Consider the following 19,322-nt stretch of genomic DNA (forward strand, 5'->3'; position numbering starts at 1 on the left):
ACCATCTATGGCTCAATGATTGCCTTTGACTGTCTTGACCTGTGATAGCTTCATCTGCAAGACAAAGGTTAGATGACATTTTTTTGTACTTTTGGTTAGTGGACAAATGAAAAGCAATGATATACAAATGCAAAACATGCTTGGTGATCAAGAATCATTCTCAAAAGGATAACCAACCCACAAGGAAGGAGGCAAGGTGCACAATGATCCTTGAGGCAATGATATGGTATGGTATGATGCCATGAGGGATCTTAGGGACAAAATTGGGGTCTTACACACCCCTCACATCCATGGTACTCCATGGTAACCACTTGCTTGTATGAATATGTATGGATGTTGTTTATCTGTATGTTGCTTGCTATCAGTGAATGGGGTGAAAGAATGAGATAGGGAGAGAAAATAATTTTTAAATTAGTGTGCTCGCCAAGGATTTGGGCCCTTGTGCCTTCTTATCCTCATACGTTCAATGAGGAAGTCAGAGCTCCGTAGTTCCGCTCACAAACAAAGTATGTGTTTGGTTGTTCTTTCTGGACAGTGTTGGTGTTCACATGCTACTGTTCACATGATTTTATACTCTGTCATGGGAGCGTGAAATATTTGTATGTTTATGGTAAAGTGGATGCGTGATAACGCGAAAATACATCGTATATTTGCCTTGATTTACACTCAAAAATCATAACACTTTCATTTATATTCCGATTATTCCGCAAGTGTTCGAGTTATTTTTGCAGGTATTTCAATCCCCATCTTAAATGAGCAAAGTATAGAAAAGGAAGGAAAATAAGAAGAAACAGAAGAGAAAGCAGTAGAAAAACAGAAAAACAGGGGACACAAAAATTATGGATGTGACGACCGTCACAAAGCATGTAACGACCGGAACGCCCAGCTTGTGACGACCGTCACAGGCCCATCACGAACGTCACGTGGCCAAAATCAGCTCCTTGAAATAGTCAACAGAAGTGAGCCAACATGCCTAAATTCTCGTTCCACAACCATTTTCCCGTGGATTCCTCACTCAACCAAGTCATCCTTGTTTCTCTCAGTTGCCATGACCTAACGGCGGATATAAAAAGATAGAAGTTGGAAACCTACGGGGACGCTTAATTTTTCTCTGCAATTTATTTTCTACAGCAATTCTGCTTTCTAGTATTATTTTTCAGCAACATTGCTTCCTCTACCGCAATTTAGTTACTGTTCCGTTTAGAGTTTCCATTTTCCCTTTCCCTTTCCATTTTTCATTTAGCCAAAGTAGTAGTTTCTTACACTGGGGAACTATAGCAATTTATTTAATTTAGTTTAAGCAATTATTTCGAAGAGGCAGCATCCTACTGACCTGTGGAGGACTGCTCAAGTACTTCAAGATTCGGCGTATTCTATTAATCCAATTTCCAGGTTTTTATTCAATTGTTATTACTTTATTATTATTGTAATCATGTCTATATTATTGTTGATCTATTTATGTTCGTCTGTGGTTGCGTTGTTTAACATGTCTGGCTAAACTACCGGTATCAGTATGTAACAATTTAATTAGACGGGATTTAATAATAATCGGTGAAAAACTTCTTGTCACAAACAATCTTTTTGGCTGTGGTTTTTAATTTAAATTTAATTAACTTTGTCACAAGAGTGAGAAGCTATTTAATACGATTTTGCCACAAGAGTGGGAAATTAACTAAGGTGAGAACCGACAATCGCGAGAGCGTGAGGGTCGAACTGGATAGTAAAAACTAGGCATTGATTTTAAAAACAGCGAGAGCACTTTAAAAGCAATTAGAACTTATCTATTTTCAAAAAGTATTTTTAACTTCAAATGGGACAGCGAGAGCGTACATTCTGACTTAAAGGTATAGTCCGAATCAACAATCATGAGAGTGTGAGATAAAGCCTTTTAAATAAGTATTTTCTACTGAAAGATATTTGGTACTTAAATTATATACCGATGACTTATCGAATCCCTGACAATTAATGCGTTGCACACTGATATCCTTCTATTAATATTTTCTTAAAACTCAACTTCCCTTAGATTTAATTTTCTTCAACGAAACTTCTAAAAATCACTCCCTTAGCTAAACATAGTAACGTCAGTAGCATTAGTTTGACCATCGGTCCCTATGGGTTCGATATCTTTTAAAACTAAAACGAGTGGACTGTGCACTTGCAGTCAAGTACCCGATAGACTATATTCTATATACAGTCACGAGACGTATCAAGTTTTTGGCGCTGTTGCCGGGGACCTGATTTAGTCAAATAGTGTGATTCTTTCGTTGCACGGTATAGACTAGGCTAAAAAATAAAAAAAATAATCTCCTTTCCCTTATTTCCCCCGATTGTATGCCAAGTACTCGCTCAAAAGGCGATAACTTAGCACCACCAATCGCTGAATTAGAGTGTTTCTTATGTATAAGACGTCGAATACTAGAGTACCAACAAAGGTACAATATTCCCGATATCTTCTTTCCTACTTTTGAACCCGTCGAAAAACCAACCATGGCTGCAGTAGGACCACAGAATCGTCCTCTTAAGTTTTACGCTACTCCATCCCAACAAGAACCTCACAACAGCATTGTTTCCCCTGCTATCAATCGAAACGATTTCAAGCTGAAACCCTCATTATTATCAGCCGTCCAACAACATCAATTTGCTGGAAATCCTACGAACGACCCTAATGAACATTTGACCAAGTTTGTGCAGTACGCAGACACTATAAAGGTGAACGGTGTATCTCAAGATGCGATAAGACTACGCCTCTTTCCTTTCTCACTAAGAGACAGAGCTTGGGCTTGGTTGCAATCCTTGTCATCCAACTCAATTACAACATGGGAAGAACTGAAGAACGTTTTCTTATCCTGATATTTTCCACCAAGCAAAACTGCTATGCTGAGAGCTCAAATCAACGGATTTCGACAAAAAGATGTAGAATCTCTATACGATGCGTAGGAGAGATACAAAGACATGATGAGGATATGTCTACATCACGGTCTCGAAGACTGGATGATCATTCACACATTTTACAATGGACTTCTGTATAACACAAGACTGATAGTAGACGCTGCCGCAGGCGGTGCACTTATGGACAAGCCATACAACGAAACCTATCAACTCATTAAAAACATGGCCCAAAACCATTGCCAATGGGGAGGTGAAAGAACTCCAGTAGAAAAGTCCCAAACAAAAAGTGGAACGTACGAAATCAATAGCCTTGACCATGTCCATGCTAAGGTAGATGCCCTTGTTCAAAAGTTAGACAACTTGACCATACCACCCATAGCCACTATGGCTGGCGTGACTCCAAAGTGTGAGTTATGTGGAACCCCTGGACACACTGCACCAGAATGTCAAATATTAGCAGGAGTCTTAACCGATCAAGTGAATTACGTACAAGGAAATCCTTATTCGAATACCTACAACCCAGGTTGGAAAAACCATCCTAACTTTTCGTATAAGAATAACAACGCCCTGTATGCACCTGGCCAAGCACCCGTTGTTCCGCCTGGATATCAAAAGCCAGCTAATAATGCTCCTAACATGCCTAGGAAGTCAAACCTTGAACTAATGATGGAAAGCTTCATAGCTACCCAAGCTCAGACAACCAAAGACTTCTTGAACCAAAACATACATATTAGCGAGAAACTTAAACAACTAGCGGGCAAAGTAGACGCCTTAGCCACCCACAACAAAATGCTTGAAACACAGATTTCACAAGTGGCTCAACAACAAGCATCTACTTCCACTCCCGCTGGAATATTTCCTGGACAGCCACAACCTAATCCAAAAGGACATGCAAATGCCGTTATACTGAGAAGTGGAAAAGAAATAGACGGACCCGTAGATCCAAGACTCCAAAATCCTGCCATGTACCAAAAACCAGACAAAACCATAACTGAGGAGGTAAGTGAACCGAAGGAGAAGGAAGATAATACCCGAGAGGCCGAAGAGAAAGAAAAACCTTATGTGCCTTCACCACCTTATAAACCACCCATTCCGTATCCTCAAAGACTCGTAAGTTCTAAAACTGCAGGGCAACTTAGGAAATTTGTTGAACTTCTGAAGCAACTAAACATTACAATTCCCTTTACAGAAGCCATCACACAAATGCCTCATATGCCAAATTTCTTAAGGAGATCCTATCAAATAAGAAAAAGATCGAGGATAACGAAACAGTTACACTTATTGCTGAGTGTAGCACAATAATCCAAAATAACATGCCTCCCAAACTAAAAGACCCAGGTAGTTTCTCCATACCATGTGTCATTGGAAAATTCATCATCGATAAAGCTCTATGCGACCTAGGAGCTAGCATTAGTGTAATACCCTTAACCATCTGTAAAAGGCTCAATATGGGAGAACTAAGACCAACCAAGATGTCTGTTCAATTAGCTGACCACTCAATCAAATATCCTGTCGATATACTAGAGAATGTCCCAGTACGTGTAGGACAATTCTACATTCCTACAGACTTCATAATCATGAACATCAAAGAAGATGCCAGTACACCTATTATATTAGAAAGGCCATTCTTAGCTACCGCTGGAGCCATAATAGACGTAAAGAGAGGTAAGCTAACATTCAAAGTTGGAGAGGAAAAGGTTGAATTCATCTTGACATAATTCTTACAAGCGCCAGCTATAGACGATACCTGTTATCTACTTGATGTCATAGACGAGTGCGTAAGAGAGATGGAGATGCAAGAAACCACATACTCTGATATAATGAAAATCCAAATCCCTCAAATATTTGAAGACGATAATTGGCATGAACCATACCAAAATGATAGTCTAAGTGAATGCTTAGCACTTACGCCCAACCACATGCCATGCCCAAAGAAACCAAACTTGGAATTAAAAGCACTACCAAAGAACCTAAGATACGAATTCCTAGACACTGAACTCAAAAGACCAGTAATAGTCAACGCTGACTTGGGACAGATGGAAACTAAAAAGTTACTAGATGTCTTAAGAAAATATTCAACTGCGTTAGGATACAACATCACCGACCTAAAAGGGATAAGTCCTTCTATCTGTATGCATCGCATTATGCTGGAGGAAGATTGTAAAACCTCTAGAGAACACCAGAGACGGATCAACCCAATCTTAAGTACGGTAGTCAAGGATGAAGTAAAGAAGTTACTAGATGCTGGAATCATATACCCGATCTCCGATAGTCAATGGGTTAGCCCCGTTCATGTAGTACCCAAGAAATGGGGTGTTACATTTGTTAAGAATGAGAAGGGTGAATCTATAGCACAAAGAGTTGTGACCGGAAGTAGAATGTGCATTGATTATAGAAAACTAAACAAAGTCACTCGGAAGGATCATTTTCCTCTGCCTTTCATTGACCAAATTCTTGAACGATTGGCTAAGCATTCCCACTTCTGCTATCTAGACGGTTATTCAGGATTCTTTCAAATTCCAATCCATCCTGACGACCAAGAGAAGACAACCTTCATGTGCCCTTATGGTACATTCTCTTCCCGACGAATGCCATTTGGATTATGCAACGCTCCCGTAACATTCTAAAGATGCATGATGTCAATCTTCGCTGATTTTATAGATGACATTATGGAAGTCTTTATGGACGACTTTTCTGTTTGTGGGCAGAGCTTCGAAGGATGTCTATCAAACCTTGAAATGGTACTTGAAAGATGCATAAAGGTGAATCTCGTTTTGAACTGGGAGAAATGTCATTTCATGGTCCAACAAGGAATCGTGTTAGGTCACGTAGTATCTGATAAAGGAATTGAAGTAGACAAAGCTAAGATTGAAATCATAGAGAATCTTCAATCTCCGAAAATTGTACGAGAAATACGAAGCTTTTTAGGACACGCCGATTTCTACCGACGTTTCATCAAAGATTTCTCGAAAATTACCAAGCCACTTACGGGTCTATTAATGAAAGACGCTGATTTTATCTTTGATGAAAAATGTTTAACAGTGTTCAAGAAATTAAAAACATCTTTAATCATCACACCTGTCATGCAACCACCTGATTGGAGATTACCTTTCGAAATCATGTGTGATGCGAGTGATTATGTCGTAGGCGCAGTACTAGGACAAAGAAAGGATAAGAAACTTCATGCTATCTACTACGCAAGTAGAACACTAGATCCAGCCCAAATGAACTACGCCACCATTGAAAAGGAACTTTTAGCCGTTGTGTTCGCCTTAGACAAATTCCGTTCCTACTTAGTAGGGGCGAAAATCATTATCTATACTGACCACGCCGCTATTAGATATCTGCTAAGTAAGAAGGATGCCAAACCCAGACTCTTAAGATGGATCCTACTCTTACAAGAATTTAACTTAGAGATAAAAGATAAGAAGGGTACTGAAAACGTAATAGCAGACCACTTATCACGAATCGAAGGGAATAAACCTGAACAAATTCCAATCAATGATGATTTCCTTTACGAACGACTTATAGCCCAAATGGAAAGTGACATGTCTGAACTAACAATAAATGATACCGAAATAGAAGAATCCATGGAAGAAATTCATGCGAATGCAACTCTGCCATGGTATGCTGATTTTGTCAACTACCTAGCTGTTGGAGTACTTCCACCGGACCTATCTTACCAACAAAAGAAGATATTATTTCATGATCTAAATAATACTACTGGGATGAACCTCTGCTTTTCAAAAGAGGTACCAACGGTATTTTCCGTCGATGTGTTCCTGAGGATGAAATAGACGACATAATCTCTCATTGCCATTCCGCTCCCTATGGTGGGCACGCAAGTACTTCAAAAACATGTACTAAGATCTTACAATCGGGCCTCTTTTGGCCTACTCTATGGAAAGATGTCCATAATGTGGTTATAAATTGCGATCGGTGCCAACGCACGGGTAACGTCTCAAGACGTGATGAAATGCCACCAACAGGAATCTTAAAAGTGGAAGTCTTCAATGCGTGGGGGATTGACTTCATGGGACCATTCTCATCTTCTTTTGGTAATAAGTACATACTCGTTACTGTCGATTATGTTTCAAAATGGATTGAGGCCGTAGCTTCTCCGACAAATGACACATGAGTAATGATTAAGTTGTTCAAGAACATCATCTTTCCTAGATTCGGTGTGCCAAAACTAGTTGTTAGTGACGGTGGCTCCCATTTCATATCAAATATCTTTGGAAAACTTCTTCTGAAGTATGGAGTCCGACACCGTGTAGCAACACCTTATCACCCACAAACTAATGGGCAAGTCGAAGTTTCGAATCGAGAGATCAAACAGATTCTAGAAAAGACTGTCGGAATATCCAGAAAAGACTGGTCATCTAAACTAAACGAAGCTCTGTGGGCCTATAGGATAGATTACAAAACCCCAATAGGAACCACACCCTTTAAATTAGTCTACGGTAAATCATGTCATCTCCCTATGGAATTAGAACACAAAGCTTACTTGGCAATTAAGACCCTAAATATAAATTATACTTCCGCAGGTGAGAAACGAATTTTGGACATTCACGAATTGGAAGAACCTCAACTAGACGCCTATGAGAATGCCAGGATATATAAAGAGCGGACCAAAAAATGGCACGACAAACGTATATCTAGGAAAGAGTTTAATGTCGGCGACATAGTACTACTATTTAATTAGAGACTTAAGCTTTTTCCAGGAAAAATTAAATCTAGGTGGTCAGGCCCTTCCGAAATCACAAAAGTCCTTAAAAGCGGTGCGATTGAAATCAAAGGTCGGAATAGTGAACCATTTATGGTAAACGGGCAGCGATTGAAACATTACCATAATATTGACAACAAAGATTATTCAAATAGTCTAAGACTTATAGAGCTACCTACTCAACCCCAAAACTAGTACATCGCAGTGTTATTGTCGAACTTACGACGTTAAACAAAGTGCTTAGTGGGAGACAACCCGCCTTTTCTTTTATTTGTTATCTTTGTTATTAAGTATTTTCCTTCTTTCACTTTCATCTGTATTTTTGATCCCTTTCCTTGATTCTATGCAGTAATACTTATTGCTTCTAGTTACGAACTTAGAAACATTGGATACTGATTAATAGGCGAATTTATAACTAGTTAGTCACTAACTTTCATCATGCAACCAGTAGACACAGTTTTCATAGGCAGAGTTCAGAGAAGGCGCTATGATTATTTAGCTTAGAAGGATATGGCTTTATCCATATATTATGATGGACCTACCATGGATAGGTTAGGTATCCGAGACAGCATCTTGTTTATGTTTAACCAGCTAGGATGGGAGAATGCTGCTATTAAGAGAAGGTTTGTCACTTACCGTGAACTCACCCTAGAATTCCTTAGCTCCCTAGTTTACAACCCCGAGCATGGTTACGGAATCAACAAAGGGTTGATTTCCTTTAGGCTGTTTAGTATGGACTTCACTTATAACCGTAGAGACCTTGTTGACCTCCTAGGATTTACTAGTGGCCCATTTGTTTTCACTACCCGCCAAGAGGAATTAATCTATGACATCGACCTAGATTACTTTTGGAGTAGTTTAACCGAAGACTACCACCCTAACCCAAACGAGATGCACTCCCAAATGATCCATAACCCTGCTATCCGTGACTTCCATAAAATACTAGCCCACACCCTGTTTGGAAAGGAAGCGAACAACACCATAGTGTCACGAGATGAACTTTTCATCTTACTCTGTGTCGACCAAGGTCGACATGTCAATGTTGTGACATTTATGATGGAGAGATTCATTCACCTTGCAAAGAACAATCGCACCCCAATCATAATAGGCGGCCTAGTAACCATGATAGCTGATGCCATTGGACTTAGACACCCATTTTACGAGCATGTACCGTTTGGACACATCCGACCCATGGACCTTGAATTTTGCTTTGACTGTAGAATCATAGGAAACCTTGGGCCTGATACTTTTGATTACCTAATTAGTAACGAAGTAGTCCAACTGTTTACCCTACCTACCCATGAGAGAACAAGTGTTCATAACCGAAATAACTGGATTTATGATTTAAATGAACACCCAATTGAGCCACCTTCACCTCCTGAGACACCACCTATATATGAGTATTTAGATGACCTTATCCCTGTTGATGAATCTGACCCTGAAACTCCTCCAAACTACTATAACATAGATGAACCAGAACTTCCATCCTATGTAGAAAATCTTGCCATACTCCTTGCCCGTCTGGATGATTTCCATACTGACATTACCACTATGAAAGAAGAAATAAAGAGCATGTGCCTTGATGTCTTAAGCCTAATGGATGTCGTCGTCGAACAGTTTGATTACTTAAACTAGGTTGTAGCTGCATTGGGACAGAACCGTGGCTGATTTCATTGACCGCTGACCTCTCCTACTCACATTAAGCAATGAGGACACTGCTATGTTTTGGTGTGGGGAGGGAGCATTTTTATTGCTTTTATTTATTGCTCTTATTTATCACTTTTATCGTTATTATTTATTTTAATATTACATTTAAATTTAATATTTTAATTTAATTTAAATAACATTGCTATTATTTATGCTTCTACAATAAATTCAATTTTCCAGTCATTTTATTATACTACTGCTACATTTACTTTAAAAATTTGTGAACGTGCATGTGACGACTATCACATGTAGTGTGACGCCCACCACACAGGCGTGACGCCCGTCACGGATGCACCACACCCATCACACATCATGCAGACGACTGTTACACAACCGTTATACGTGACGACCGTAACCCCCCTGTGACGACCGTCACGGATTCAGACGGCGCGCCTATAAAAACAGGCGCACTTCCTCTCTTCTTCCTCATCAAATCATCCTACTTTCCCACTCACACCACTCTTTTCTCCATTAACCATTTCTTTACATCCTTTTAAGCGAGAAACTTGTGAGTACCTTATAAATCACGAAATCCATCTCTCCCACCAACACATATATTTTCATAAACCACACTAATGGCCCGTCAAGAGAGAGTTGCTCTCGACCTCTCAACTATCGTATTCAGAAATGGAGAACCCGACGAGCAATAGAGAGACAACTACCTTAAATTCTATCAACGTTCAGTGCAAGCTACGAGGTATGTTGATAACGAATGTTCGACGGAGCTGGGACTTTCAGATGGCGTGGGTTGGATTCTGACTAAGTCCAGCTTGACATAGCTTTGCACCACACAGCAACCAACTTACGAGGCGATGACCTTGGAATTCCTGAGTTCTTTCTCCTACATTACCCCTTCTGGAGCAACTCAATTCACCACCGGAGTCGCCACATTCAGAATGTTCGGTACCGAGTATTCCCTGAACCAAACTCAAATAGGGTGAATGCTTCGCTTCCGACATGGAGAGGGAGCTCACTACTGTATCCCTAACGAATGGTCAGAAATAGCATTTGGAGTGTGGCATAGCCTTACCAACATAAACGCCACAAGCTGGGATACGCTCAACGCAACTTACATCCACAACCCGGCTATAAGATATTTCCACCGAGTCCTAGGGCACACGGTTTCCGGAAGAGTCAACAATCACAAGGTAAACTCTAAGGACCTCTTCTTTCTTCACTGTGTGTTCACCCCTATCGCGTTTAATTCCACCCCATTCCTATTCACCAACATACAGGCTGCATGCATGAGAGGCGGCCAAGCATTCTGTTTTGGAGGAATCATCACCTCTAAAGCACTAGGCCTGAATCTGGGGGATAGGCTCACCGACTTGCCAGCCTTGCCAGCCGAGTCCCTCGACATCGAGTATTGCCGTTCTTCACAACTCATCAAGGCCAGAGACAACGGAAAGTATCATCCTATGGTTAGAAACAAGATAGTTCAAAGCATCATCATGCCCAACAGGAACCGTACAGATCCGCAGAATATGGCAAATTGGATTTTTAATCTGAACGCCCCTGAGGCAAATGAAGGAGATCCTAATAAGGAGGAACTTGATCGAGAAATGCCACAACCACCTCCTGAGTACGCTGCGGAGACATCTTCCCGAGGCCATCGAAGAAATGAGCGACGATCCGTCACCATGGAAGACATCTACACTGAGATGTTGCGACACAACCAGAGGATGGAGGATCGCTAGACAGAAATGATGCAAACAATCCAGTAGATACAGAGGGATCAACACGACTATGCAAACTGGCATGACCAGGCGATACCGGAGCTTTCCAAAGAGATGAGTTCCCTGACACATCACATTGATGCCATCCAGGAGTACACTTAGCATGTGGGGTTGGATCCTACCCAGCAAGGAAGAAGTGAGCGTGCACGAGCAAGATCCAGAGCGCATAGAGGCCAACGTCGTGACGACGAGTAGTGATCTTCGTGTTTCTTCCCTTTTTATTTATATTGTCGCATTGAGGACAATGCTTTGTTTAAATGTGGGAGGAAATCCTTACCTTTCCTTTACTTGTTTCTATTTTTAGCCATAACAAAATTTGGTTTTTTTGTCTTTATTTAATCGCTACCATCGTTCATTCATTTATACCTAATTTGACATAACAAAATTTTTGTTCTTAAGATTAAATGCATACCCTACGAGTATATAGGTTGTCTTACAGAGGTTCTGTTAGGAAACTGAGAAAAATCTAACAAGATTGATACCGTCCCGACACCTTAGATCCCTCACTCCTGCGAGATCAGTTTGAATACCCATTATACTGATACCTTAAGTCTCCGTTCTAGATTAACCCCTAGTAGTTTATACTAGCAGTCAGCATCGTCTTAAGCACAAACCATGTGAAGAGCCGATGAATATAAGTGATCGATGCCTACAAATTAAGAAGATCCTTCATACTTTTTCTATCGAGAAATTGATAAATGAACCATATAAACGGTTGCAAGATATACAAAAGGAAGGAACAGAAAAACCCGGTTGGTTGGTTCAGCGGTACCTGGTACAGGACTCGGTAGGGCGAACTACGGTTCGATCCCCCACAACCTTCAAAGGGGATACATAAAGGGGTACCATACTAGTGTACTAGACCCCGTGCTAAGAAAAGGATCAAAGTCACTAACTGACTACTTCACTAATGTGTGTGAAGGCAAAAGGCTTAATGTGATTGCGCTAGAATGAAATCAGGTGAAATAGGAACGAGAAACACTAGGTTGAGCTATAATAGCATGATTTGATTTGGCTTGTACAAAGGAGAGATCTACGTTAATGCTTATTGCTTGTGTCGTCACTATATCTTTAGTGTTTTACTTGATTATCTGCCATCTTAACAAAGCACATAACAACCACGTACGAATTGGAAATGTATTCGCGTTTAACTAGTGTTTTCAAATTTGATTTGCTTGAGGACAAGCAAAGATTCAAGTTTAGGGGAGTTTGATAATGTGAAAATACATCGTATATTTGCCTTGATTTACACTCAAAAATCGTAACACTTTCATTTATATTCCGATTATTCCGCAAGTGTTCGAGTTATTTTTGCAGCTATTTCAATCCCCATCTTAAATGAGCAAAGTATAGAAAAGGAAGGAAAAGAAGAAGAAACATAAGAGAAAGCAGCAGAAAAACAGAAAAATAGGGGACACAAAAATTGTGGATGTGACGACCGTCACAGAGCATCTAACAATCGGAACGCCCAGCCTATGACGACCGTCACAGGCCCATCACGAACGTCACACGGCCAAAATCAGCGCCTTGAAACAATCAACAGAAGTGAGCCAACATGCCTAAATTCTCGTTCCACAGCCACTTTCCCGTGGATTCCTCACTCAACCAATTCATCCTTGTTTCTCTCAACTGCCATGACCTAATGGCGGATATAAAAAGGTAGAAGTTGGAAACCTACGGGGACGCTTAATTTTTCTCTGCAATTTATTTTCTACAGTAATTCTGCTTTCTAGTATTATTTTTCAGCAACATTGTTTCCTCTACCGCAATTTAGTTACCATTCCGTTTAGAGTTTCCATTTGCCCTTTCCCTTTCCATTTTTCATTTAGCCAAAGTAGTAGTTTCCTACACTGGGGAACTACTGCAATTTATTTAATTTAGTTTAAGCAATTATTTCGAAGAGGCAGCATCCTACCGACCTGTTGAGGACTGCTCGAGTACTTCAAGATTCGACGTATTCTATTAATCCAATTTCCAGGTTTTTATTCAATTGTTATTGCTTTATTATTATTGTAATCATGTCTATATTATTGTTGATTTGTTTATGTTCGTCTGTGGTTGCGTTGTTTAACATGTCTGGCTAAACTACTGGTATCGGTATGTAACAATTTAATTAGACGGGATTTAATAATAATCGGTGAAAAACTTCTTGTCTCAAACAATATTTTTGGCTGTAGTTTTTAATTTAAATTTAATTAACTTTGTCAGAAGAGTGAGAAGCTATTTAATATGATTTTGCCACGAGAGTGGGAAATTAACTAAGGTGAGAACCGACAATCATGAGAGCATGAGGGTCGAACTGGATAGTAAAAACTAGGCATTGATTTTAAAAACTGCGAGAGCACTTTAAAAGCAATTAGAACTTATCTAATTTCAAAAAGTATTTTTAACTTCAAATGGGACAGCGAGAGCGTATATTCTGACTTAAAGGTATAGTCTAAATCAACAATCACGAGAGTGTGAGATAAAGCCTTTTAAATAAGTATTTTCTACTGAAAGATATTTGGTACTTAAATTATATACCGATGACTTATCGAATCTCTGACGATTAATGCGTTGCATACTGATATCCTCCTATTAATATTTTCTTAAAACTCAACTTCCCTTAGATTTAATTTTCTTCAACGAAACTTCTAAAAATCATTCCCTTAGCTAAACATAGTTACGTCAGTAGCATTAGTTTGACCATCGGTCCCTGTGGGTTCGATATCTTTTAAAACTAAAACGACTGGACTGTGCACTTGCAGTCAAGTACCCGATAGAGTATATTCTATATACAGTCACGAGACATATCAATGCGCTTGGATCACACTTAAACAGTTAAACATTACTTGCTCACATATGGAGGTTTAAGCGTCGTTCACGGTAGAATGAAAGTAACACGTCCCTTTTGAAAGGTTTAAAGAGTGTGTAGTGAGGAAAAGATGATTTAATTTGTTGGGGTTTATTTTATGTATGGAGACAAGCATCAAACGCTTGGCTAGATACAATCAACAGTCTAAAAACTCGGGAGTTAAGAGGATAATATTATCCTAACCACTCTTTTTCGTTCAAAAGAGGTTTGAATTGTGAAAAGAGTTTGGAAAGTCTAATCATCGGAACTTAAAGGGAGACAAGTATCTGACCCTTGACTTAGTACGACCAATAATCAGAATACTTGGGAGTCGAGAGGACAATGGTATCCTAACTACCCTTTTTCTTCCTCATAGCACATAGATCTAACTTGATTTAATCATTATATGTTTTAAGGGGGAAGTCAAGTGTCGGGTCCTCAAGCTAGGTACGGCCAACAACCCAAGTACTTGAATGTTTTGTACAAGCATGTACATTCCATTTTTTCATTCCAGTTTGTTGTGAAAATGTATTGAAAAAGGCACTTGACATTGGATCAAGTGTTTGAGTTTATTATGAAAAAGTATGTGAAGAATGGAGGAGAGGATATAGAATGAGATTGAGAAGATAATGGAGAAGATATGTGGATAATGGATCATGCAATGGATGAGAGATATTTGACATTGGATCAAGCATTTACATTGCAATGGTATGAGTTTTATTCGGAAAATAACTTGACGTTGGATAAAGTACATTTTTTTCCTTTTGAAATTCTTTATTTTATCGTTTGTTTTTATCTTTTTAGTTAGCATGCATGATGAGCTACTAAAAGATATAAACCTAAGCTATTACATGTTCATAGGGTGGGGGGACATTTGGCCCACAATAAGGGGATGAAATAATACAACATAAATGGAAAATGGAAAAGAGAATTAAACAAAATACAAACCATGTACGATTCCTAAAACATACTAGTGGCATGGTACTCTACACAATACAAGTCAAGTGAATGAGTTAGAGGCATGGCTAGTTAGAAGTGTGCTTGAATCTCAAAGTCACAGTTGGAAACAAAACAACAAATGGGGTTAACATGCATTAACTAAATGCAATTAAGATGGATATTAAAATGCTAAACAAATGGATTAAATGATAAAATGATGAAATGGTGAAATGATAACAAGATATGATATAATGATCATGGTGAAAAAATAGACATGTTAACACATTATATCAAATTGAAATTCCATTTTCAATGTGGATTCAATAACCACAATCAAGGTGAACAATTCAAATGGATATATCATGGTATATGGAAATTAACATGGTAAACAAATCAAATTAAATCCTAAACATGGCTCATTAATTGAATTAAAATGGCAAAGAATTAGTGAAACAAAATCAAGAATTAAATGGAATCCTCTAATATTTTTCAAGGGTTTTTCTTGGTGATTAACAAGTGAATTAATCCTTGTCTTGTTAAAATCCTAATTAAACTTGGTTAAATTCTAACAAGACACATAAACAAATCCTAATATTTTCTAAACATGTCAACCAAATGAAATCGAGATTAAAAAACAAGATATAATACATGGTAAAAAAATGAGGCAAACATGTAAAAAAAAAGTAAAAAAAGCAAGCTATGGGCCAGGAGATTTCATGTTGGAATTGGGGTGATAAACTGAAGTGGGTGTGTGGGCCCTGGGACTGACGCCCAACATAATGGAGCTCCTGGCTAGGGGTGTGGAAAGCCTGCTTGGCGGTGTAGGCTCAGTAATTGGTACAAAGCCCAATTAACTAGGCCCATACGAAACCAATAAAGGTCCACTGATGTGAACACTCCGGGGCCAAATTCCAAGAGGATAAGGCCAAACGTGATAGGGAATTGATTGGGTCAGCCTGGGAAATGAATAGTTAGTCGATCACAAGCCATGAATGGGAAATTTTACTTCATACCCCAACAATTTTTTTAAAATACCAATTTTACCCTTAATTGGTTTTAACCAATTTACCATTTCATCTTTACCATTCAGTTGATACTTCCAAAAATTACACATTCCACCCTCGTACCAGAACTCCTGGAAAAAGACTTCCGGTATGTATTTTTTTCAAACCGGAAGACTAAACCAGAGACATTTGGAACACTGCAAACAGTAAACTGATAACGCGAAAATGTATCGTATTTTTGGTTTCATATGCATTTCTTTTAACTTGATTAACACTTATTATTATGTAGAGTTTTATGTTTATTGCAGGTATTTATCGAATAAAAGGTTTACGAGCAAGAAAAATGGAAAATAGCAAAAAGGAAAGAAAAAGAGAAGAAAATGGAGAAAAATAGAGATAATGGGCCACCACACCAAATGGACTTGTGGCGCCCATCACCTAGGTGTGTGGCGCCCGCCACAAGAACCAAAGAGGGTGGTGGCGCCCTCCACCAAGCATGAAGAGTTTGTGGTGCCCAACCCTAAAATTGTGGCGCTCGCCACGGAGTCAAGGACTAGGGTTGTGGCAATTGCCACAACCTAGTCTTCCATACTATTTTCTCCATGATTTTAGCCACGAATGCACTCACCTTCGCCTATAATTTAGCCACAAAGGAGTTTAGTTTTTCAACCGCCTCTCTCTCTCTTCTTCCAGCTTTCAATCAACGATTAATTTTTCGTCAGATTTATTTTCTTTTAGTTTCCTAGGCAGTTTTCCTACTTTGTAACAGTGATAGTTTCTCCTCATCGAGGAGTATTGCATATTATTTTACGCATTTGAATTCAATTATAACGGTTACTCATTGTCAAAGCCTGTCGAATTATTTTAATTAAAGAATCAAGATTCAGTTCTAGTTCTCAATTTGTAATCCAGGTTTTATTTTGATTGATATTTTATTTATTTATGTCTTATTGCATGTTTGATTTTCCAAATACCAAGTCTGTTACCGGATCCATGTCCGGTTAAACCCTTAGGTATCGATATGAAAAGACCGTCGAAACAACGGGATTCGTAAATAATTGGTGTTAGTTTTTATTAAACTTAATTTTCCGGTTTTTAGTTTCTTATTTTAATCCAACTGTTTTTCGTACGAGAGTACAAAACAAACTAAGGTTACAGTCAACAAGAACGAGAGTTTGAGATTTTAACCAGATAGCTGAAACTAGGCATTAATCCTAAACATAGCGAGAGCACTTTAGGATTAATTAGACTTTATTCATATTCAAAAATTACTTTTAAATTTTAAATAAGACCGTGAGAGCCAAGCATTCTGGTTTAGAAGTATGGTCAAAGTCAATAAAAACGAGAGTGTGAGACTAAGTCCTTTCTATAAATAATTTCTATTGAAGAATATTTTGACCAACAAGATTACACCAACTATCTTTCGAATCCCCGAGGTTTGATGCGTGACATACCGATATCCCTTTATCTATAGCTTTACTAATATTCTATTTACGTTATAGTTATTTCTATTCATCCCACCAATATTAGAACGATCATCAGCCTTAGATTTACATAGTAACATTAGATAATGATACGTTTGACTATTAGTCCTTGTGGGTTCGATAATCTTTAAAACTACACGATACGACTGTGCATTTGCAGTCACGATTCCCATAGACTTACTAAGTCACGCGAACAAGTTTTTGGTGCCGTTGTCGAGGACTAATTTAGTCGATATCGTAACTCCAGTGTTGCCCAGTATAGACTAAGGCAAACAATTCTTTTTCCCTTTTCTACATCTGTCGAGTGTATGCCAAGTACTCGCTCTCAAGGCGAGAAATTAAAGCTATATTTCGACGAACCTGAGTGTTGTCTTAGACTAGAACGTCGGATACGAGACTTGATACGAGAACATCGTATCAAGCTAAATCTTCCCGGCCTTAACATCCCTATTTTTGAATCAGTTATTCAACCAGAGATGGCCGAAGGAGTGCAAAACCGTCCTCTTAAGTACTATGCAATCCCTTCGCAGGATGAACCACATAACAACATCGCTTCCCCTGCCATTGAGGCCAATAATTTCGAGCTAAAACCTTCGCTGTTGTCAGTCGTACAGCAAAACCAATTTTCAGGTAGTCTCACGGAGGACCCGAACCTACATTTGTCAGTGTTTTTGCAATACGCAGACAGAGTGAAAGTGAATGGTGTCAGCCCAAAAGCTATAAGGCTACGTATTTTCCCATTCTCATTAAGAGATAGAGATAGAGCTTGGCTCCAGTATCTACCATCCAACTCTGTCACTACATGGAACGAGTTGAAGAAAGTTTTCTTAACCCGATATTTCCCACCTAGTAAGACAGATATGCTAAGAGCCCAAATAAACGGGTTTAAACAAAAATATAATGAATCACTTGTTGAAGCTTGGGAGAGATACAAAGACATGATGAGGCTTTGTCCACATCACGGTCTAGAAGAATGGTTGATCATCCATACCTTTTACAACGGTCTCTTGTACAACACAAGATAGACAGTAGACGCTGCTGCAGGTGGCGCACTGATGGATAATCCCTACAATGAGGCCTATCAACTCATCGAAAGTATGGCTCAGAATCATTACCTGTGGGGAAGCGAAAGAACCTTTGTAGAGAAACCTCCAATGAAAGGCGGCATGTACGAATTAAGCAGTCTTGACCATGTTAACGTCAAGGTAGACACTCTTACTCAAAAGATAGACAACTTGACCATAACACCCGCAGCCATCGTGGCTGCCGTAGCACCAAACTGTGAGATATATGGAGTTCCGGGGCATGTTGCCCCAGAATGTCAACTCTTGACAGGAACCTCCACAGACCAGATGAGCTATGCTAAAGGAAACCCTTCCTCAAACACCTATAACCCAGGTTGGAAGAACCATCCTAACTTTTCGTATAAAAATAATAATGCATTGTATGCACCTAACCAAGCACCTGTTGTACCACCAGGATATCATAAAGCTGCCATAAATACTCAAAATGCTCCTAGAAAGTCAAACCTGGAAATAATGATGGAAAACTTCATAGCTACCCAAGCCCAAACAAATAAGGATTTCCTAAATCAAAACATACACACTAGTGAGCAAATCAAGCAGTTAGCAAACAAGGTAGATGCGTTAGCCACCCATAACAAAATGTTGGAAACACAAATCTCGCAAGTGGCTCAACAATAAGCACCTACTGTTGCTCCTGCAGGCACATTTCCTGGACAATCGCAACCTAACTCGAAAGGTCATGCAAATGCTATTATACTACGAAGTGGGACAGAACTAGACGGACCGACCGACCCTAGAATTCAAAACCCATCCATGCACCAAGACCCTGGTAAGGAAACTAAGAAGGAAGACGATCAAGAGGAAGATAAAAACGAGGAGGCCGTAGAGAAAGAAGAACTTTATGTGCCTCCACCACCGTATAAACCCCCTATCCCTTATCCTCAAAGACTTGTAAAATCTAAAGTATAGGGCAATTTAA

The 19,322-nt window shown here is 39.2% G+C and overlaps 2 non-coding genes across 2 annotated transcripts; both read right to left on the reverse strand.

Annotated features, from left to right (window-relative positions):
* Positions 1-2,874: 2,874 nt before the first annotated feature.
* Positions 2,875-2,981, reverse strand: LOC127124620 (small nucleolar RNA R71). The gene has a single exon (XR_007804091.1). It is a non-coding gene; the product is annotated as a small nucleolar RNA R71 (small nucleolar RNA).
* Positions 2,982-18,178: 15,197 nt separating this feature from the next.
* On the reverse strand, positions 18,179-18,285 carry LOC127124998 (small nucleolar RNA R71). The gene has a single exon (XR_007804466.1). It is a non-coding gene; the product is annotated as a small nucleolar RNA R71 (small nucleolar RNA).
* Positions 18,286-19,322: the final 1,037 nt, after the last annotated feature.

The sequence above is a fragment of the Lathyrus oleraceus genome, chromosome 2, assembly GCF_024323335.1.
Source record: "Lathyrus oleraceus cultivar Zhongwan6 chromosome 2, CAAS_Psat_ZW6_1.0, whole genome shotgun sequence".
NCBI classification, from domain to species: Eukaryota; Viridiplantae; Streptophyta; class Magnoliopsida; order Fabales; family Fabaceae; genus Lathyrus; species Lathyrus oleraceus.